This window comes from Cervus canadensis, chromosome 9, assembly GCF_019320065.1.
Source record: "Cervus canadensis isolate Bull #8, Minnesota chromosome 9, ASM1932006v1, whole genome shotgun sequence".
NCBI lineage: Eukaryota > Metazoa > Chordata > Mammalia > Artiodactyla > Cervidae > Cervus > Cervus canadensis.
The window spans coordinates 39,860,696-39,884,834 of NC_057394.1; positions in this window are offsets into that span (position 1 = coordinate 39,860,696).

Consider the following 24,139-nt stretch of genomic DNA (forward strand, 5'->3'; position numbering starts at 1 on the left):
CCCAGGTGCCAGGCCCTGTCTCTAATTGGGCTTTCAAAATATTACCTAATCAGGATCTCCTTTGGGAAGATTTTCATATTAGCTTCTAGCTGAACAAAAAAAATCTGCCAGCACCAGGCTTTTAAAATTCAAATATATGGAAACGTAGATTGAGGACAAGTTCAAGAAATGCCTAAATCTGAAAGTGTTCTGTGAATTGGAAGGAATCCTTTTCACTTGTTAGGAACTGCAGTTTAATCAATAAACTTCAATGAACTATGGTTTAATCAGTATTAAATTTCTTTTTTATTTTAGATTTTGTTTTACTTCTTAAATGTATTTCTTGGCAATGTTACTTGTGTTCAGCTGGATTTATTTATTAAGGACTTTAGTTCTGAATTTTAGAAAAATGATGAGTGGAGAAGTTTACTGTTCTATTACAGCAAACCACAATTCTAATTTAAACCAGTCAATATAAAACTTATCCTGTGGTATCTACTTTTCCAAAGTGTATCTCAAGTCCACTGGTCTTTGAAGGTGATGAACATCTCAAGTGTTGAATTCAAAATTTCAGAATAAAGATGATAAATTACACCCTAGTCAAGGAATATAGAGTCACAAATGATCTAACACAATATGAAATTTCAAAATGCTTTGGAGTATGTTGTATAAATTTCACATCGAGAAGATATGTCTTCTTAATTTGGATTTCCTTAAATTGCTAGCCTCTGAGTTCATGCTGGTAGACAGCCAGAAAAGTGGGTTGGTTAGGAAGTGGGTCAGTTGTTAGGTAAGTATTAGGCAAGATTTAAGAAGACTGCCGCAAATAACCCACAAATTGAATAATACGTATAAATAATTTAGAGTTGTCTGAATTTACAGTTAATGAAATCTAGAGACCTATAGGAAAATTCCATATGATTTGCCTGAGAAAAAAATGTCCTGAGAACTCCAGAAATCCAACCATTTTTTATCTATTATCTTCTCTCAGGAAACCTCGAAAACATCAATGAAGTCTCAGTTAAAAACATCACTCTAGGTATAAAGCTGCTCCATTATCTTGAGCTCTGCCACTATCTTGCATGTCAATACTCAGACCTGAAACCTTTTTCTAAGGTTGATGGATGCACTGTGTCTCGGTGTGTATGTGCCTATAGTTAGATTTTGCTTTTAAAAAGGAACCATTAACCATGCCTATTTCAAAGTGTTTTTCCCTTTTTATCTACACAATCAAGCTAATGTTTAACTGTTTCACAACACAGGCTTTCACAAAAAGCAGCAAAGGTAAGCCAGATTTCTCCTTAGCACATAGCTTTTATTTTGAGTAATGTAGAAAGCACCTTTAGTCTGTGCAGAAAGTAAATTATTGTAGACGACAATTTTTTCCCAAGTCTGATAACTCAGGGACAGCAATCTAGAATCTAGAAAATGGCAACTGGGATCTAGAGATCACTGCTTACTAAAATTATTCTATTTGGCTGAACATGAAGAATCAGTGAATTCGTATGGCTCATGATAATTTTTATACTTTAAAAGAATTTTATTATTTTGACTGCAATTAGAAAAATATTATTAGAAGGCAAATAGAATAAAGAGAGTTAGTAGCAGATTTTTTCAATTAAAAATAGATATTAACTACTTCTATGATTTAGGCTCATGATTTTAAGAAGCATGCCTTGAAGACAGAGAGCAGACCTTTGTCTGGGTAGTTTAAGTGTAACATATGGAACTCTGTGATGGCAAGGATTTTGTTTTATTTGGAACTAACAAACGATAACAGATAATTTGGAGTTTTCGTTTAGTGTTATGAAGATTTAAAAGGATGATATGGCGGGAACTAATTGGAGACCACTATTACTCAGATGGGGCTTCCCTGGTGGCTCAGATGGGAAAGAATCTGCCTGCAATGCAGGAGACCTGGGTTCAATTCCTGGGTCAGGAAGACCCTCTGGAGAAGGAAATGGCAATCCACTCCAGTATTCTTGCCTGGAGAATTCCACGGACAGAGGCTACAGTTCATGGGGTCCCAAAGAGTTGGACACGACTGAGCAGCTAACACACAACACAACATTGTGGAAGATATGTCTGTCTTAAAAGAACTGGTCTTAAAAATTGAGTAAGAATATTTTTCTTTACAGGACCTTCCAGGAAGGCACTGCAGAACGGGAGAAAGCGCAGCATGAGCCCAACAATGGCACATTCAGGCCCTGTGGGAGCAGGAGCTAGGTTGTTTTGACTAGTGTCATCATGAATGGGAACATATAGCTAAGGGACTTGATGGTGAAAGGAGTTAGTAAGCTGGAACTTTGAAAGTGCAGTTGTCATAGGTAGAGAAACTAGAAGGAAAAAGATGTTCAAGTACACTGTATACTGTTTATGAGGTAAAGATATAATAAAATAAGAACGATGGGTCTAAAATGGGAACAGTAGCCATGAAACATAACTTTAAGGATTAAGTAACCTTAAGTAGCAAGATTTTTATTTTGACACACAGCTATCATGAATTACAAGTTATTGTTTCCAGAACTAGACTAACTGCTAATACATTTGTCATTTCTACTCATCTAATGACCTAGAGACCATTATTTGGGTTTTACAGATGAGGAATTTAAGATTAGGAAGGAATTTGGGTCTTTTTATAATAGTGGAATTTCTTCCTCATTGCAAATGGCTACCTATCACTAGCTCTTAGAATAGACCAAAGTGTTCCTTTGACCCTCAAAGTCTTAGAAGATTCAGGTGGAATTGGGGAGATTAAACATAGAATGCAGAGGTCACAGCCACTACCCTAGGAGGGCTGGGCATTTTCATGACACCCTCCTCCCTCTTGTGACTGGTCAGTTTTTCCTTCTGGAGCTCTTCTTCTCTGACTGCTGACCATAAGGAGAGGATACCACCAGCAAGTTGTGTCAATGGGTATGGCTTGTTGAGCCTTTTCTTAATTACTTTTGTTGTCAAGGTTTAAATTATTTCATATTGGTACAAATATTAATATAAACATATCTTACATAGTTGCCATGGGTTAAGTTACCTCCTTTATCTTAATCTTTCTCTATCTAAATGTGACAACTATTTTATAAGATTTAAAGATTCTTTTGATGGCAAAATACAACACCTTGACACTTGGCTAGATGAAGACAGAACTTTTTGTTGCTTACAGCTCCAAGTAAGAGAAGGCTGGGCAGGGACACACAGGGGCTTTTTGGGGGAGGGGAACAGGGCAAGAGTGAGCACGGATTGTGAAACACAGCCTATGTGCTGCTAATTCGCCTATTAGCACTGGCTAATTTGAATAATTTTGCAGGCCCCAGAGCATAGGAGCTCTGCCTAGTTGTTTGGTACCTGATGAGTCAAGCAATAGTGGTCCAGGAATGTGAGCCCCATGCTGGAAGTGATTGGGGTGTGGATTCAGATCAGCTACTCAAAACGAAAACTGACAGCCTCCAGCCAGCACCTCAAGACTGGGTCAAGGTAGCGTTAAAAACAAAACAATGTTACAACTATCACACTCTACAGTGTAGTTATCATGAAATTTTATAACCCCTTTCATCCCCAGGCAAAGGTGAGAGCTCTCCTGCCTTCCAACTGATTCTCTTTTGGGTAGAGTTTCTTTTGGCAAATGTCCACAGCAAATGTCTTCCTTCTGCTTGGTATGTCTGTCCCCATCTGTTTGTCTCCTCACTTTTGTTATTTAACTCTTATTTACTCTCCCTCACTATTTTTTTCTACCCCAACACCATTACTAAGCTAAAGTCCTTGGCTGAGTGGAGCACAACAAATTGTGGCAAATTCTTAAAGAGATGGAAATACCAGGCCACCTTACCTGCCTAATGAGAACCGTGTATGCAGGTCAAGAAGCAACAGTTAAAACTGGACATGGAACAATGGACTGGTTCCAATTTGGGAAAGAAGTACGTCAAGGCTGTATATTGTCACCCTGCTTATTTAACTTATATGCAGAGTACATCATGCAAAATGATGGGCTGGATGAATTACAGGTTGAAATCAAGATTGCTGGGAGAAGTATCAATAACCTCAGATATGTAGATGATACCATCCTAATGGCAAAGAGTGAAGAGGAACTAAACAGCCTCTTGATGAAGGTGAGGAAAGAAAGTGAAAAAGCTGTCTTAAAACTCAACATTCAAAAAACTAAGATCATTGCATCCGGTCTCATCACTTCATGGCAAGTCAATGGGAAAAAAATGGAAACAGCGACAAACTTTATTTTCTTGACTCCAAAATAACTGCAGATGATGACTGTAGCCATGAAATTAAAAGATGCTTCCTCCTTGGAAGCAAAGCTATGACAAATCTAGACAGTGTATTAAAAAGCAGAGACAACACTTTGCTGACAAAGGTCCATGTATTCAAAACTATGGTTTTTCCAGTAGTCATGTAGGGGTATGAGAGTTGGATCATAAAGAAGGCTGAGCCCTGAAGAATTGATACTTTCAAACTATCATACTGGAGAAGACCTTGAGAGTTCCTTGTACAGCAAGGAGATCAAACCAGTCAATCCTAAAGGAAATCAACCTTGATTATTCAATGGAAGGACTGATGCTGAAGCTGAAACTCCAGTACTTTGGCCACCTGATACTGACAGCCAACTCATCGGAAAAGACCCTAATGATGGGAAAGATTGAGGGCAGGAGGAGAAGGGGGCAACAAAGGATAAGATGGTTTGATGGCATCACTGACTCAATGGACATAAGTTTGAGTAAAATCTGGGAGAGAGTGAAGGACCAGGAAGCCTGGTGTGCTGCGGTTCACGGGGTCACAAAGATTCAGACAAGACTGAGCAACTGAACTGAACGCCATTAATAAGCGTATTTCTCAGTAGTGGGTCCAGGGAGTAAGTTTTCTGTCTCTGGGTATTAATTTTAAGTGCAGGTAAGTTTGAACTCCTTAAATTTCTTTCCAAAAAAAAGAAAAAAAAACAACCCTCGAATTAAATTACTTTGACAGACTTTTTTCTGTACATTGGACTTTCATTTAAAAAAATACTTCCTTATCTCTGACTAACATTGTGTGAGGTTTGATTTCCAGATATTTTATCTTTTCTTTTCAAATAGTTATGTCTAATAAACTCAATCATAGATACATAGACACACGTAGAAATCCCAGGAGTGTTAAACTAAATTTTTAATTTTTCTAGGCATTCAGCCCAGCTTGATTTAACTTTTTAACAATTCTCCTTGTGTCCTAGATCCTGTTTTAAAATAGGGGATTTATAATTACTAATTAGTCAGAATAAGAAGATAAAGAAGATGATTAGCCTGTGAAAGGTTTAGTTTTTTTTCAGACAAAGATCAAAATTGTAGCAATAGATATATGTAATGTAAACACCTTCCTATATAGTAAAAACTTGTTTCCCCTTCAATAGTCCAGACCTTCTTCCTTATTACAAATGAATTAACCCTGTCAGAAAATTCCATCATCTCATTAGCGTACTAAATTTTACCTCTTATTTTCTGCTGATCTCTATTCTTGAGTAATGAATGAGTTCTAACAGACTTACATTTAGTTCATGTGGTCTAATTCTCACATCAGAATATTCCCATAAAGTCAGACATGTTTTTAAAGGAGAAAATGGTATTCCACAAACATCTTTACTGAAGATGTAGAAAGTGTCCACTTAATGTATTTCTCTAAAAAGAATCCCTTCAAGCTTTGCTTAGTTTTAGATTTAAAATTTATATAACTTTTATGGTGATTTTAGATGGAATATATAAAAATTTTAAAAATATCCCAAGCTCTGATTTGTAAAGTATGCTTATTTCTGTGACATCAGTACTCCAATCTTACCCAATTTCAAGCTACCAATGTGAAATCACTAAATGCAGAGTTTGAAAGAAATACAAGGTAGTACATTATTATGAACTACTTTAACCATACAGATAAAAGAGAGAAATAACATCCAGAGAGGTAATAATAGTAAACTCCAGTGAAATTATTAGCAAATGATAAGTGTTGATCACTTATTACCTTTGTTTTAAATAGAATTTATCTAATTGTGAATATATGTAATTTAATTTTCATAATGGCTATGTTTAACAACTGTTCACAAAAATCCCGAAAAATGAACAATTCTGTGAGCTGATGTAAGCTGGCTTCAGCATACCATTGAATTGAGGTGTTAACATATTTGAATGACTCCAGATATAGAGAGGACAGATTTGTAAATTTCAGTTTCTAGTTCTGCTTAAATGCTCAGTGCATACTTTCAGTGATGTGGATGAAGAAAGAGAAGAAATAGATTAAGGCGACAATTTAAATTAAGAAAAATGGAAGACATCTGGGAAGGTAAGGCACATCAGCAATCTAAAATGTGTGAATGAGGTGAGAAGATTGTAAGAGGATCTCTAGCTAATTTTCTTTTTTTCTTTAGCTCATCTCTACCTCATGGGCTGTTTATTAATAAACTCTGAGAAGTGCTGGAGTGTGTTTCTCAGTTGATGTTGTATGAACAGAAGGTCCCCCAATTTGAGTGGCTTTCAGCTTCAAAGGTTAATTTCTAACTCATCCAGCATGTCCATGGTGGACCGGTTGTAGCTCTGCTGTATCCCCCTGTATTCCAGGATCTAGGCAGATGGAGGACCTTCTATCTGGGACATTGTCTCATGGCAGAGGGGAAAGAGAGATGGTGGAACATACACTAATTTCTACAATGACACCTGTAACAACTGCTCATATTTCACTGGCCACAGCAATGTACCCAGCCATGCCTGAGTCAACAAGGCAAGATTATAAAATCTTCCCTCAAGGAGAAATGCCAAAAGAAGAGAGTTGCAGGGAGGAAGAGCAAATACTTTGAACACAGTATGATTCCCACTTGGAGAGAGAGGATCAGAAGGATAACTAACTGTTGTAGCAGAGAAGGATGGGTTCACCAACATCGAATTCTCTTATTTTCCGGATAGTACAGCTAGAGATTTTGGCCTCTCTTAGAAGCAGAGTGGACACATGGAAGTCTTTCCAAAGCCAGAGTTGTTTAACCAGTGTTGTCACTACCGCTTACTTTTATGAGTCAGATCAAGTCTATGACACTTGAGTTCAACAGTGAGAATAGTTTTCTAAGGAGGAATGCCAAAGGGTGGAGCATCCCAGGGTAGGGCAATGAATGTTTTGGATAATAATACAGTCTACCATGTAAAAGGTGAAAAATGTGCTGTAAGACACTGTGGCAGGGGCTGCTGGCATGTTAGCGACCCCCTCTGTCTTTCTTATATGCCAACTAACTGGAAAGACTGCCAAGGATCAAGTAGAGTAAATCCCCAAGATAGAAGTACCTGAGACCTTGAAGGATGATGTAGAACAGGTCCTCCCCTCCACACTGAGCTGGGACATGAATGGGGATAAACTCTTATACTTGAAGCCACCAAAAGGTCAGGTGGTTTTGTCATTATTGCTACAGAATAACGTAGTTTATCTTGATAAATACAAGTTACCATGGCTGAGACAGTGAAGAATCTGCCTGCAATGCAGGAGACCCAGGTTTGATCCCTGGATCCCAAACATCCCCTGGAGAAGGGAATGTGTACCCAATCCAGTATTCTTGCCTGGAGAATTCCATGGACAGAGGAGCCTGGCTGGCTATAGTCCATGGGGTTGCAAAAAGATGAACATGCCTGAGTGACTAACACTAGATATCATAAGTTAATATATATGATGTCAGTCCATAGAAAAAATATTTTGAGCACTGTGGTAGGATGAAAATTATGCTGCCCCAAGACATATATGTCTTAGTCTCTGAAGTCAGTGAATATTCAGTTCATTTCAGTTCAGTTGCTCAGTCATGTCTGACTCTTGTGACCACATGGACTGCAGCACACCAGGCCTCCTAGTCCATCACCAGCTCCCGGAGCTTACTCAAATTCATGTCCACTGAGTCAGTGATGCCATCCAACCATCTCATCCTCCGTCGTCCCCTTCTCTTCCCACCTTCAATCTTTCCCAGCATCGGGGTCTTTTCAAATGAGTCAGCTCTTTGCATCAGGTGGCCAAAGTATTGAAGCTTCAGATTCAGCATCAGTCCTTCCAATGAATATTCAGGACTGATTTCCTTTAGGATGGACTGATTGGATCTCCTTACAGTTCAAGGGACTCTCAAGAGTCTTCTCCAACACCACAGTTCAAAAGCATCGATTATTCAGTGCTCAGCTTTCTTTATAGTCCAGCTCTCACATACATACATGATTACTGGAAAAATCATAGCTTTGACTAGATGAACCTTTGTTGGCTAAGTAATGTCTCTGCTTTTTAATATACTGTCTAGATTGGTCATAACTTTTTTTCCAAGGAGTAAGCATCTTTTAATTTCTGACTGCAGTCACCATCTGCAGCGATTTTGGAGCCCCCCAAAATAAAGTTTGTCACTGTTTCCCCATCTATTTGCAATGAAGTGACGGGACCAGATGCCATGATCTTAGTTTTCTGAATGTTGAGTTAAGCCAACTTTTTCACTCTCCTCTTTCACTTTCATCAAGAGGCTTTTTAGTTCTTCTTCACTTTCTGCCATAACAGTGGTGTCATCTCCTTATTTGAGGTTATTGATGTTTCTCCCAGCAATCTTGATTCCAGCTTGTGCTTCATCCAGTCCAGTTTTTCTCATGATGTACTCTGCATATAAGTTAAATAAGCAGAATGACAATATACATCCATGATGTACTCCTTTCCTGATTTGGAATGTCTGTTTTTCCATGTCCAGTTCTAACTGTTGCGTCCTGACCTACAAACAGATTTCTCAAGAGGCAGGTTAGGTACTCTGGTATTCCCATCTCTTTAAGAATTCTCCACAGTTTGTCGTGATCCACACAGTCAAAGGATTTGGCATAGTTAATAAAGCCAAAGTAGATGTTTTTCTGGAACTCTCATGCTTTTTTGATGATCCAACAGATATTGGCAATTTGATCTCTGGTTCCTCTGCCTTTTTAAAATCCAGCTTGAACATCCAGAATTTCACGGTTCATGTACTGTTGAAGCCTGGCTTGGAGAATTTTGAGCATTAATTTGCTAGCGTGTGAGATGAGTGCAATTGTGTGATAGTTTGAAATTCTTTGGCATTGCCTTTCTCTTGGATTGGAATGAAAATCGAACTTTTCCAGTTCTGTGGCCACTGCTGAGTTTTCCAAATTTGCTGGCATATTGAGTGCAGCACTTTAACAGCATCATCTTTCAGGATTTGAAATAGCTCAATTGGAATTTCATCACATCCACTAGCTTTGTTCGTAGTGATGCTTCCTAAGGCCCACTTGACCTCACATTCCAGGATGTCTGGCTCTAGTTTGGTGATCACACCATCGTGATTATCTGGGTCATGAAGATCTTTTTTGTACAGTTCTGTGTATTCTTGCCGCCTCTTCTTAATATCTTCTGCTTCTGTTAGGTCCATAGCATTTCTGTCCTTTATTGTGCCCATCTTTGCGTGAAATGTTCCCTTGGTATCACTAATTTTCTTGAAGAGACCTCTAGTCTCTCCCATTCTATTGCTTTCCTCTATTTCTTTGCACTGATCACTGAGGAAGGCTTTCTTATCTCTCCTTGCTATTCTTTGGAACTCTGCATTCAAATAGGCATACCTTTCCTTTTCTCCTTTGCCTTTTGCTTCTTTTCTTTTCACAGCTATTTGTAAGGCCTCCTCAGACAACCATTTTGCTTTTTTGCATTTCTTTTTCTTGGGGATGGTCTTGATCCCTACCTCCTGTACAATGTCATGAACCTACATCCATAGTTCTTCACCCTATGTAAAATAGGACCTAAAGAAGGAGGAAGAAATGGGGTCAATGCAGAGGTGATTAAGTTAAGGATGTGGTGATAAAGTGATTATCCTGGATTATTTGGGTGAGCCCTAAATGCAGTCACACATCCTCATAAGAAGAGGGAGATATGAACCCAGACAGAAGAGGAGACGGTGCTATGAAGACAGAGGCAGAGATTGGAGGGGTGTGGCCACAAGCCATGGAGTGCCAGCATCACTAGAAGCTGGAAGAGACAAGGAATGGGTTTTTTCCCAAGCTTCTGGAAGGAACACAGCTCTGCAAACCCCTTGATTCCAGCTCAGTGATGCTAACTTAGGACTCTTCACCTCCAGAAATGTGAGAATAAGTTTTTACTGTTGTAAACTGCCACATTTGGGGTAACATGTTATAGCAACCACAGGAAACTGATACAAGCACCAAGATTTAGAGATGACAGAGAATCAAGTGCCCATGTTCAGCTTCAACAAGGGTGCATCCAAAGAAGAGCAACCAGGGAGATGCTGGGTATAAAACTTTAATGACTCAAAAGTCACACAGTTGATAAACTGAGTTCATATCATTGTAAACCATCCTGAAGTTTGAGAACAGGAATAAAGATCAGCAATTACTTTGTGGAAAAGCTCTAGAATCTTCAGTCTGCATATAAAAAGTAACTTGAGATCTGGAGATATTATGAGACTTGTTCCCAGCTTAGCCATGGAATTAGCGCTAGAATATAGTTTTCCTATCTCCCAATCCTCATGGGTATTAAAACTGAAAAAAACAAGGCTAGGTATGTGTATGTGTGTCTGTGTCTGTGTGTGTGCATTGGTTACTAAAATGAGACATCACGTCCTCGCCTTCTGAATTGAGTATTCACTCCTTGGGGATTGAGTATTGGCAACAGACACCTCACAGGCCCATGTGCCTTCTAGGTATCTGACTGGTCTGTGTGATATACAAAGTCCTCCTTCCCTTGCCTCAAGGTAGGACAAGTCTCAGCTTCAAGGCACTCCATGAGATTCCCCCAGGCTTTCTTGTGACCATATGACAGTCCGTATATCCTTCCTGTTCCTTCCCTGATTCCTTCACTCCTCTGCAGGTGTTTGGTTCTTGAGAGAACTGCCTCACAGCCTCTCTGTAGCCTAATTTCCACTGCAGAATCTGCCTCCCAGGGAACATCACCTGTGATGTCCGTGAAGGATGTGGGCAAGATATTAAACGCATTCTTCATGTCTTCAAAGGGTAGAACTCAGACCAGGGAGAAGATGTGCTGGGGAAGAACTCCTAAGTTTCTTATAATCAGGAATGTTCTGCCACTTGTATCTGTTAAAAATGGAGCAAGAGAACTTCTAAAGTTGGGATCACCTGATAAAGATCCATTTTCGGACATTATCGTCTGTCAAAAAGATTTCACAAACCATGCTGAATTGTACATTAGGTTTTTCAGCAAGGGTTTATTGGACATCCACTGTTGGCCAGGGCTGCTGTAGGTGCTGGATGTGCAGCAGTCAATGAGAAAGACTCAGTTCCTGCTGAGATGGAGTTTATGTTATAATGGAAGGAAACAGACAAGGAACACCTGATAAGGAAATGCACATTATAACTTCTGATGGTAAGTTTTATGAATAAAATAAAGATGATCATGTTAGACAGTGGCAGGTGGATAAAGGGAGTGAGCTCTTCAGCCTAAGTGATATCTTAGTCCACTTGATCTGCTATCACAAAATACCCAGGCTGATAAAAAGGAAAAGAATCGGGTCATTTGTAGTGATGTGGATGAGCCTAGACTCTGTCATACAGTGAAGTAAGTGAGAAAGAGAAAAACAATTATCTTCTATTAATTCATGTGTATCGAATCTAGAAAAATGGTACTGATGAACCTATTTGGAGGGCAGGAATAAAGACACAGACATAGAGAACGGACTTGTGGACACAGGAGGGAAGAAGAGAGTGAGTTGAATTGAGAGAGAAGCATTGACTATGTACACTCCCGTGTGTAAAATAGATAGCTAGTGGGAAGCTGCTGTATAATGCAGGGAGCTCAGCTCAGTGCTCTAGAGAGGTGGGGTTGGGGGAGGGAGGCTCAAGAGGGTGAGGATATATGTACAGTTACAGCTAATTCATGTTGTTGTATACCAGAAACTAACACAGTACTATAAAACAATTTTCCTCCAAACAAAAAATTCCATAGGCTGGGTGGCTTATGAACTGTAGAAATCTATCTCACAGTTTCGGAGGCTGGAAGTCCAAGATCATCCTGTTCCAAGCCAGCATGATCGGATGAGGACCGTCTTTCTGGCTCACAGTGAATGCCTTCTTGCTTTTCCTCACAGAGGGTAAAAGGAGCTCAAAAGCACTCTGGTGGGGAGGGGGCTCTTTGATAAAAGTGCTAATTCCATTCATGAAGGTTCCACCCTCATGACCTAAGCACCTTCCAAAAGCCTCAACTTTGGAAGTTAGGATTTCAACAACTGAATTTTGTGGGGACACAAACACTCAGACCTTAGCAGGTGGTCTGGGAAGGTCTCCGAGGAGATTTGGAGAGAAATCTTGAGTTATGAGCAATCCACACAGACATCTTAAAGGAGAGCACCATTGGCAAGAGAAACACATTTAATACCTTGCAAAGGGACTAAACCTGATGCTAATTACTCAGACCCTTGCAAAGCGAAGAGGGACTTTTGTATTGTGAGGGTCTTCCTGAGGGGCAGGAGTGGGGCTGCACTGGGCCGGGGGACAAATCATCCCGGGAGAATTGGCAGTGAAGGCAGAGGAGGCCAGCTTCACCCTCACTGCTTGGACTCTCCTCCTGAGTTTCCTTTCTCCCCTCCCTTGGCCACTCCCCACATACCCTAGACTCCCCCATCACAGCAAAATCAACAGCCTGGAAATCTCACACTGAAATGTATCCCTCCCCAAGAAGCACTCCTATCTGTCCACTAATGCCGCTACTTCCTGTTCCACTGAGTTGATAGAATCCGTCCTAACGAGAGTTCTGTAAAGCCCACCGCCATAGCTGCCTCTGGATCTGGGCCTCTTTGCTCTGCCCTCTGTCCTGTTACCATGGATGGACTCTCCTTTCTCTTAACAAGCACCCCACCTCCACTTGTTAGCTCTCTTCCACCCCAAACGCTGACACAGTAATCCTCCCCTCTCTCTCTTCTGTAGCAAGTGCTCTTGCTTTGCTCCTGTCCTCTTCCTTCAGCATCAAAAAGTGCTGTGATTTCCCCCGTATTAAAATAGTTTCTTGTACCTATAATTTGAAAAAACACATAAGCCCCAAGCATGGGGTAGCACTATTTACAAAAGTTAAGACATGGAAGCAACCTAAATGTCCATTGACAGATGAATGGATAAAGAAGAAGTGGTACATATACACAATGGAATACAACTCAGCCGTAAAAAGTGGAATAATGCCATTTGCAGTAACATGGATGGACCCAGAGATTATCATTTGAATATGATACAAATGAACTCAATTCGACAGATACAGAAAACAAATTTATGGTTAGCAAAGGGGAAAGGGGGGGGAAGATAAATTAGGAGTTTGGAATAAATATATGCACGTTACTATATAAAATACATAAGCAACAAGGACCTACTGTATAGCACAATTATACCTAAAATTTTGTAATAACCTATAAGGGAAAGGAATCCGAAAAAGAATATACATTCTTTTGAGCCCATTTCTTTTTGAAGATGCCTCTCTGAAGACCTTTACCATAAAACTCCCTAAAAGTATGGTCTATATTGTCTCTCTCCAGCCTCTCTTTTCTTATCCTCCCTTGAACAATGGAGCTGCCCGCACCCCACCCCAAACACACAGACACCAACTCTACTTCTGGAAGCCAATGCTGCTCAATCTGAACAGACAGTTTTTTAGTTCTACTCTTCTTTGACTTATCAGGAGCATCTGAAAAAGACTATTACTTCTCTTCATTGATACACTTCTTCACTGGGCTTCCAGGACTTTGAATATCCCTGGTTTCCTCTCTTCCCCCTGACATTAGTCTTTTAGCTCTGGATTTGCCCAAGAACTAGACTCTGGACTCCATCTTTTCTCTTAATATTTCATTTAAGCACATGGCTTCAAATACCATCAATATGTAAACAACTTCTAAATATATTTTGATGTAGTTTTGCCACTGAAGTCCAACTGACTTTGGAACACATAAGAAGATTCTCAGAGTCAACTTTTTCATGATTAGATTTCTATTTTCCCTGCAACCTCCTCCACCGACATCTCAGTGAAGTCATGCTTGGCCTGTCCTTCTTCTTGCATTCCACATTCCGTGTAATGGCAAATCCTACCACATTGCTTTCAAAGCATGTTTTAGGATCTGACCAATTCTCAACATCTTCTATGTTCTTGTCCTGACCTGAGTCACCATCCTCTTCCTGCTGGACGATTTCTATAGGCTCCTACCTTTATCACTGAGTCTGTCCTTGCCCCATTGCTCCAACCAGTGGTCCCTTAAAAAAAGTCAAGTCACGTTAATATTAGAGAAGTTCCTCCAAGATTTTCTATTTTGCCCAGTGTCAAGGCCAAAATGGTTATAATGTTGCATCTAAGTCTTAATGTTCTAGTTCCTAGTTACATTTCTTTTTTAAAACAAGTATTTATTGGCTGCACCAGGTCTTAGCTGTGGCATGTAGGATGTTTGGTTGAGGTGTTTGAACTCTTAGTTGTTGCATGTGGAATCTAGTTCCTTGATCAGGGATTGAACCCAGGCCCCCTGCATTGGAACTGTGGAGTCTTAGCCACTGGACCACCAGGGAAGTCCCCTGAATTGCATTTCTAACCTCATCTCCACATACTCTCTCTCTACTTACTGTTGACTGAAAAAAATGCGCAGCTTAAAAGTTGAGTTATGTTCTATTTGGCAGACTTGCTGAGGACTTGAGCCTAGAAGAGAGCCTCTCATATATGCCTGAGGGACTGCTCTGAAGAGGTAAGGGAGGAGCCAGGACACATGAGTTTTTGCAACAAAACCAAGTAGTCAGAACACAAAAGATTACTTTTAAGTAAAGAAAACCAGACAGCTCAAGTTAATAAATTTAACACTTTTCTAATTATGGGAAGATGCAAGAGTCTGGGCTCGTTGAAATCATTCCTTTGATCTGCACCTTGTCTATCTAGGGCCAATCTCCTGCTTTTCTCCATCCTGAGTCCCTTCAGGGTACATGGCTGGGGACAGCTGCAGTGACTGTTGACTTGAGGGTGGACAGCCTTTTTGTCTCCATCCTGAGTTCCTTCAGGACTGTAGTGGCTGATGGCTTGATGGTTGCAGCATCCTTTGTTTACTGATACAGCAGGTGACATTTTTCATCCACATTACTCACTTTGATTCTGCCACACAAGCATTTTGCTGTTACTCAAACATGTTACCACATACCTGCTCAGGGCTTTCCCCTGCTATGCTCATTGTCTAGAGCACTGTTTCCCAGATAGTGCTCATGTCACTTTCTCAGGCCATTAAGCAAATGCTACTTTCTCTGTAAAGAGTCAGACATGACTTAACAACTGAACAACAACAACTTTCTCTGTGGGGCCTTCTTGGGCTGCTTTCCTTATTTATTTATTACAATAATATGGCTAATACCTGTATGGCTTTTACTATGTGCTAGGAACTGTCCCAAAGCATATCACATATACTAACTCAGCTAATCATCACACTAGCCCTGTGAGTCAGTATTATTATTATCTCCATTTTACAAATCAGAGCACTGAGGCGCAGGTTAGGTTGAGTAATTAGCTGGAGGTAACAGAGCTGCAGCGTGAGAAATTCAGGATTCATAGTAGAGCAGAGGAAATGCAATAGTCAGGGTAAAAGGCCCGGATTCAAGTTCTGCCTCTTCATAACTGTGGGCTGCTTTATTGAAAAACGCAACCCTGACACAAACCACCAGCTGAACATTCCTTGTGCCTCTCTGTCTTTTTTTTTTTAAGTAATACTCATCACCATTTACCGAAACATATTTTTCAATTCATTTACTCATTCATCTCTCGCTGAAAGGTAGGTCCCACAAGGGAAGATTTTTGTTAATTATTATTATTTTTTTTTTTTACTGATACACCACCGCTACTTAGAATGGTACCTGGAACATAGTTAGGGCTCAGTAAGTATTGACTGACTGAATGAATATAATACATAGTTTGGAATAAAGACTTCAAGTGGTGATTCTGGAATAAACCACACACCTTGTCCAACTTCCGCCCCCACCCATCTCCTTCTCACTCTTGTGATGAAAAAACACTAACCCCATTTTCAAAAAATGAGTTGAATCCTGCCCTTTTGTTTATTCTTAGCATATTCTTAAGCAAGTTGTTTCATCTGCCTGCCTATTTTACTTCATTTGTTTATTAGAGACTATAATGCCAAGCTGACTGGGCTGTTTTGACAATCAAATAAGAAAAGAAAAGAAAGAAAGTGAAGTTGCTCAGTAGTGTCCGACTCTTTGCGACCGCATGGATTGTGGCTTACCAGGCTCCTCCCTCCATAGAATTTTCCAGGTAAGAGTACTGGAGTGGGTTGCCATTTCCTTCTCCATGGGAGTCTTCCTGACCCAGGGATCCAACCTGGGTCTCCTGCATTGCAGGGTAAAGCAGATGTCTGAGCCACCAGGAAAGCCCCAAATAATATGGGATATTACTACTAGGAATCGCATTTCACCCTTGAGAATGTTTCATTTTGAGCACATATCCTAAGCTGCGTTTTTTTCTGTGAAATTTTGAATGCTGTGTTTTTTGTTACAAAAGTGAACACAGTGAAGAAGGATATAACTTTGTATAGACTGCTTCCACAGCAAGAGGATCAGAAGCTTTGAGAAAGATGACCCAAAGGAGGGTTCATTCTTATGGAGAGCAAGGCAATATTTTAGCAAGATAATAAGAATTGAGTTGTTCAAGATAGAAGAGGCTTAAAGAAAATAGAAAATAACCCTGCTGATGGCTTACTCTATTCATAAAAGTCTGCTATTTTCTCATCTTTGTAAAGACTGTGAATAGATTTGTACAGAAAAAGAAGATAATTGTGTGGAGTAAATTTTACCTTTTCAGTAGCCATTTTTCATTATTTACAGGGATCAGGTTTCCTTTTGGGAATTTCTGCCATTCTCTGGGGTGAAGTCTTGGTGGCATTGTAATCAGAGTACTATGACAAACCACAGGGCAAGCAAGTAGGATGGGCAAGTTCTGAGATGCAGGTCCCTTTAACCAAATGCTTCTTCTCTTCAGGCTGGTATGGGCACAGGCAGGCACCTGATGAAAATGGAACCAGGGCTCTTAGGACTGGAACCTTGCAGAGAGTGATGCCAGCAAGAAGACACGTCTGGGGTTCCCCTATTCCCAAGACCTGGACCAGAGAAGGTGAGTAGATCCTGCATCCCAGACTCCCAGAGAAGAATTTCTTGCTCCTGTAGCTTCTAAGACTAGTTCTCCATTCTTACCTTGTTTTTATGAGCTGCCCAATAGTCTTCCATTAAATTCTCCTCTTTCAAAATCTGAAGTTACTTGCAAACAAATCAACCATGATACAACTAGATCAGAACATGACAAGAGATTATTTCTACAGATCACTCAACTGTCCCAACTGAATTCAGTCACAAGTCACCCTCAACTTGTTCTGTTGAAATCTTTTCCTCCAACATCATGCTGCTGATATCACCAGCACATGATTTCTACTTAATATCTTCCTGAGACAGACATTGTAGAAAGGTGTTCATTATAAATAGAGTAAAAGGGCAGTATGTTTTGTCAATGACATTTTCCTGGGAAAGGAAAAAATCTACAGAGGGGACCTATAATAGTCACCACTCTTCTCTGTCCCATCTCTCCACCAATTGCAGCTGTGTTATCAATCAAAATACAGAAATAGTACTGGGAATATGGCTTTGTTAATATAAAGAATAAAACCAGATATAGAGCAGAGAAACTAATATAAGTATAAGAAGTGTTTTCTTATCCCTGTTTTCTAATATAATTTTCTGTCTTTTTCTCTTTGCTAATCAGAATTCTGTCATCACATAGAATGTGCTATCAACTTTAAGTACTGATTCTCAAGTAAAAATGGTTTAGACATGAAAGTGGGGGCATACAAGATTACCTATTTATTCCTAAAACTGACTAAAATAAAAATAAAAAAGAGATATAAGTCTATAAGAACAAAGAAATTGTAAATGAGAAAAGTAGATGAGAGTTCTAGATAATAACTGTTTTTAAATCAGAGAAAATCAACAAATGCAAATTAATTTCCACTAAAGAACTTTGAATAGATTTTAAATGAGAGGCACCAGATAAGTCTGGAGCTGGAGGGCATGGATAACATTGAGAAAGAATGTTGATTCAAGTCTTTAAGGAGTAGTTAAACTCTCCTCACTAGAGTGGTTAGCTGCGATTTTTGTACAAAGTAGAGTGGACAAATATTGTTCATTAATTGAAATGACACAGCATTGTAGTAAATTTTCACAAACATTTGGAAGAACCCTTTTTTTAACCAAAGACAAAATGACATTTGGTTAAAGGTGCACTGGGGTTTATTACATTTGATGTCTGAGATCTAATGATGGGAAAAATTGGGGGACAGAGGAAACATTAGTATTGGTAAACTTGTGTGATACATCCATATATTTCATTTTTACTATTATCTTTACTTTTTCCTTTACTTGAATTTTTCCATGATAAAAAGAAACATGTTAAGTACTTACAGAAAAACTCAGATGTTGGCAAACTCTGCTTACTGTTGTGCCTCTTCTTCTCAGAAACTTACCTGAATTTTGGGCTTAGTTGAGAGGCCCATTAAAGAGAACAGCTAGTTTATTCTGTCTGGTGCTATTGTTTATCATGGATCAATATTTCTCCTGCATTGTGAGGCTTAATATGTCTCACAAGTGGTTTAACACAGAGGCACTTGTGGCTACACCTGAGTGGAGGGTGGTTACTGAATGATTGAAAGAACAATTGAAATAAACGTGAGTCAAGGAACAGAAGAGAACAAAAAAGCGACATGTCCCCGCAAGTGATAGAGTGCTCTTATTAGAGGCTATATGAAGATTACAAATTATCTTTGGATGTTATGTCTGTTCACTTCAGAATTGTGAATGGCCTTTCACTTCTTAAGATATACAGATGTTATTCATCATTACCCACCTGACTCTTTAGAGAACTGAAATCTGTAGTTCACACATCAAATTGCATTTAATAAGAAGCATAAGTGTTTCAAGGTTAGGGTATGCATCTTGCTTCCTTAGAAAATTACATAATAAGGGAAACTTAATAAGGGTAGGAATGAGAAAGACAGGCATCAAGCAAGAAAGACAAAAGACGGATGGAAGTGAGATGGTGAGAAAGGGAAGGAAATGACATATTTTTCTTTCAAGTCTGTGCCTTGCTCTTATTTGAGAACAGTCATCTGATTCATGCTTATACTCTGTGTCTGATTTATTACCAATTTCACCATGAGTGCCCAGCTCCATTGGCTCTCGCCCATTTGTCTCCAAGGTAGTGAAACCACCGTCCACACAATAACTGTACCAGTTGACCCTGTTAGCACTTTTAACTCTCAACTTAAACGTCTCCTTTTGCTAGTTATTTTTAGATTTATTGTTGTATGAGATGTGTATGTTGTATAGCAATATGATACCTATGGAATGTTCTGCACTGTGTAAATCAATCACCATAATAGCGTCTCTGGGTGAAACTAGGGGCAGAGAGGACAGGATGAAATGGGACAGAGAATGGAACAGAGGAAATGGGCAGCAAAGAGTGACAGAAAAGGGGGAGGAGGAATACGGCTGGAAAAAGTACTTAGGAATTAGGAACAGTGAGTGATAAGGAAGATAAGAGAGTGAAGAAATGAGAGAGCCAACTAAAGATGAAGATTTAAGCATGACTAGAGACAAAAGCTCAATTAGGAGACAAAATTATCCTAAAGAGCAAAGGAGCATCAGAAAATAAACTCAGTAAGTGCATTGGTAAATAACTGTACTTGGGCTTTAAGAAAATAATAGAATATTAAATCTTGCTTATCCACAGCATAATAGAAATGCATCTCAATAAACAGATTCTTTATTGATATCCTAAAGACAGGCACCAAAAATCATAGAAAACTTTATTTGGGGAAGTAGAGTCTTTTAGTTCCTCAGGAGCTGGTAAAAATTGGTTAGAATTAAAAATGGAATAAATGAAATAGTGATCAAATGGCCTGGTGAAGAAATACAAAATTGAACAGATTTTGAAGCTTTAATTGGGACAAATAAAATGCAGTTCTCAAGATGAAGTCTTGGATTAAAAAGAACTTTCCTGAATTTTCACTATCAACTTGTTAAACATTGGACCACACTGTCTTTTTTTCTCATTATTTATAAGTGATGGGAAAACTTTACGTATGTGGTACCCACTTCTCTGTGTATTTGGTATCCTCCCTAAGCATTCCTTATCTCTAGTATGTCTCCTATCGAGTTAATAATGAGAAAAGATTTTGACCGCCCCTCCCTCCCCACCAATATCTTGTTGTAGAGCATGCCACACAGTGATAGACTGCCAAGACCTCTATGATGGTTTATTTCATCTCTTCAGAATAACTTGATTTTAAAAGAGCTATAATTAAAGTTTAGCCTTAATTATGGAATAATCTAATAATCTTGCTTTGTCATTTTCTTCTTGAGACATTCAACATTTCTAAGTGTGTTTGACTACCAAACTTTCATGCTTGGGTTTAGGCAGAATTATAGTAATTGTTTTGGAGTTTTTAATTGAATGAATAATAATAGAGGTGAAGGCTCTTTAGCTAATTTCCCTAAGAGTTCACTTGCTACTAAATAAGCATGAAAGATACTTTCTCTTTCCATTATATTTTTAAATGAATAATTATACCACTTAAAGTTTAAATAGGCTTCAAGAGCTAAACATAACATCTTAACATGAAAGTCAAAAAGAGCATTTTTCCTTGTTGTTAACTTTATTTTAAATGTGTGCCTTACTAATCTCTAAATGAATTACTTTGTTTTGAATTCACATTTAAAAATCAAATGAGATTACAAGTGTAATGTTTAAAATTATGGATATATGGCTATGGATATTTGAGATAAAATAACTATGGATGATCCACATTGAAATGTGAGTTAAAAGTATGCTAATAATCTTTTGATCTAAGAATGATTAAATTGATTTTTGGTTATGCCTATCCCTTATTCTCCTCAATGATGTAATTCCCCATAGGGGGAAAAAAATGAAATAGAATTGAAACTATATTCTTAGTTTTCTTTCAGATTTTTTAACCAAAAATATAGGTTAAAGTTAAATTTTTTAAATTATTGCTGTGCTTCAAAGATTAAGTGATTTTTTAAAAGCCAAAATTATTCATAAAGTTGACCTGTTTTTGTCCTCAAGCCAGATTTTACTGAAAAATTGCTGTAGGATGATTGTATTTGTTGAGATACAAATTACAAAAATGAGCCTTGACTTTTTTAAAGTTTAGTTGTATTAAACAACTTCCTGTAAGACAAGTTTCAGCAGATCAGCATAAAATTTTCTTAATTTCATTACAGTCTGTAAATTAAAATTAATGAGTCTGACACCCACAATTAACAATGAAAAATGCAGATTGTTATAATTACTTAAGCAATAACATTGCTTTACATAGAAGACTTAAGGTGCTCCACAAATTATTTACAAGTGTTACATAAAACACAAAAAATGACAATTTCAATTTATTTTGTCAATGCAAAAAACCAAAATCCTTACTAAAACCTTTCTCGTTTGGGAATCTCTCTCCATGCATAATTAAGCAAATTTGATTGCAATTAAGCCTGGCTTCTACAGTAGAGTTTTAATTAATGCAAATCTGGCATCCACATCTATAAGATTAATTTTAGTGAATTAAAAGAAAACAACAAAGCACATTTGAAAGTGCAGTTGTATTGTTGAAAGGACAGAATTTAAAAGCTGGTTATTTTTCAGCCTTCCATGTGTATAGCCTTTGACTTAGACTTTAAAGTGTGGATATTTTATTCAGATTTGTTGTTTTGTTTTTAAATGCCTTATTAGGCAAGACCATCAAAAGTACACAAAGCCACTTCAGAAAGACATCTTAAAATTCAATATACATTGGGAGCAGGGTCTACTCACATATATATAGGTGTATATGAGTGTGTATATGTGTATAATTATGGTTATATACACACACACTCATACATATACTCTCCAGTGCCTTTGCAGAATTAGATATGAAACTTGTCCACAAATACACATAGATTTTTGTTTTACATGTTTTTACAGTAGGTTTAGTGTTTATATCTCAAGCTTTAAAAAACTGATAGAGGTATAATTGAGGCCTTACTGTCTTTAATAAAAGTGTTTAAAAGGTGGAATATCAGCTAAAGCATAGAAATCAGTTGTATTAGCATGTGCATATTTATTGTTAATACCATTTGATGCAATTTTATTTAATTTTCAAAAGAAATTTCCTCACTCCTTCTGTTCTGTTTGACAGAGATATAGATGTTGTCGAATATGTATTAAAATAATTGTGTCCTAAATACATGACATGGTTTGGAGACAAACTTAAAGATTTTGATTTTTAAAAGTTCTTGATTACTTAGGAAAAAATCACTTGTTTGGAAAAGATATTGCTATTAGCGGTAGGATTTCTTGATATCCAAAGCTTTAAGCTCTTTTCTCATTGGATGAATTGATGAGATATTTGTTAAATGTGGCAGTGTTTCTACCTCCATTTGGCCAAGGCCCTAATACCATGGAGGTCAGGTAAAGTGGAACAGCACAAAACTTGCAAAGGATCAGGGGGCCACTAGTTTCATAAGCCTCAGCCAGCAGCCAAAGCCCTGGTAGCTCAGCTGGTAAAGAATCTGCCTGCAATGCAGGAAACCCCGGTTGGATTCCTAGGTCAGGAAGATCCACCAGAGAAGGGATAAGGCTACCCACTCCAGTATTCTTGGGTTTCCCTGGTGGCTCAGCTGGTAAAGAATCTGCCCACAGTGCGGGAGACCTGGGTTGGGAATATCACCTGGAGAAAGGAAAGGCTACCCACTCCAGTATTCTAGGCTGGAGAATTCCATGGACTGTTAGTCCATGGGGTCTCAAAGAGTTGGAAACGACTGAGCAACTTTCATTTTTTTTTTTTTTTTCTTTCAGCCAGCAGCCACTTCAAACATATGAAAGCATCGAAGCTGGAAAGTAGAGAGTCTACTGACTTTGGAAAATGTGGGACTAGTGTGGCATTTTCTCCATTTTTCTTATCCCCATCATGGACAAGGAAGGGCCTCTTCTCCCTTCTCCCCAGTCTTGTGGGAAGCAGGGTTTTGAGAAGATATTAGAAGAGACTGATAATGAGGCTGATGTTGGATGCTGGTGTTGACCCTACTGAAACCTCAAAGGCAAGAGGCTGTCATAGAAAGCTGAGGCTGCTACGTAGAGAGAGAGACTGGGCTGGACTGAGGGCTAATTTCAGCAAACATATCGCCAAGAGAGCCACCGGGAAGCTTCCACACATGGGAATCACACAAAGGTTCCCATGAAGAAAAGAGTTAGGTTAGTCCATTTGTAGAGTCTAGTGAGCATTGGCTCTAACGCTCTCCAATCCCAGGAGCATCCATTGTCTGTTTACCAGGTCACCAGTCAATAAAAGCTTCGTTCCTGCCTTTTGTGCTTTGCCTTTCCCTTTTCTACTTTTCACCAGCTTAGAAAATCTAGAAGGATCTTGGGGAGAAAGGAACACAAGGGATGTGAGTAGAAGCTTAGTAAACAAAAAAGAAGTCATCCACCCTATTTGCTGCAGGCCTAAGACTGGGGGAGGTTTGGACTTTAGGTGAGGTTTGTGCATATTGGATATTCAATATTACATGAATAAGGTAATTTTGACAGATCAAGAGCAAGTCAAAATTAGTAAAATTGTTATAGTAGCTAATTATTGAGCACTTACGTGCCATTCTGATTTCAGTCTACAATGATGTCAAATCTATATTGTCTTTTAATGGATTTCTGTGAACTTACTCTTAACAAAAGGCTTTAGCTTATAAATAATCCTGGATTCATAGGAAGTTACAAAATATCATATGGCTAGATCCCATGTACCCTTAATCATATTTCTCCTAATGATAACATCTTACTTAACTATAGTGTAATACCAAAGCTGGGACTTCCCTGGTAGCTCAGTGCTAAAGAATCTGCCTGACGATGCAGGAGACATAGGTTTGATCCCTGGGTCAGAAAGACTCCCTGGAGAAGGAACTGGCAACCCACTGCAATTTTCTTGCCTGGGAAATTCCATAGACAGAAGAGCCTCGTGGGCTACAGTCCATGGGGTTAAAAAGAGTTAGACACGACTCAGTGATAAACAATAATATCAAAGCTGGGAAAGTGACATTGGGACAATCTATGGAACTTACGTAGAATTTGTCAA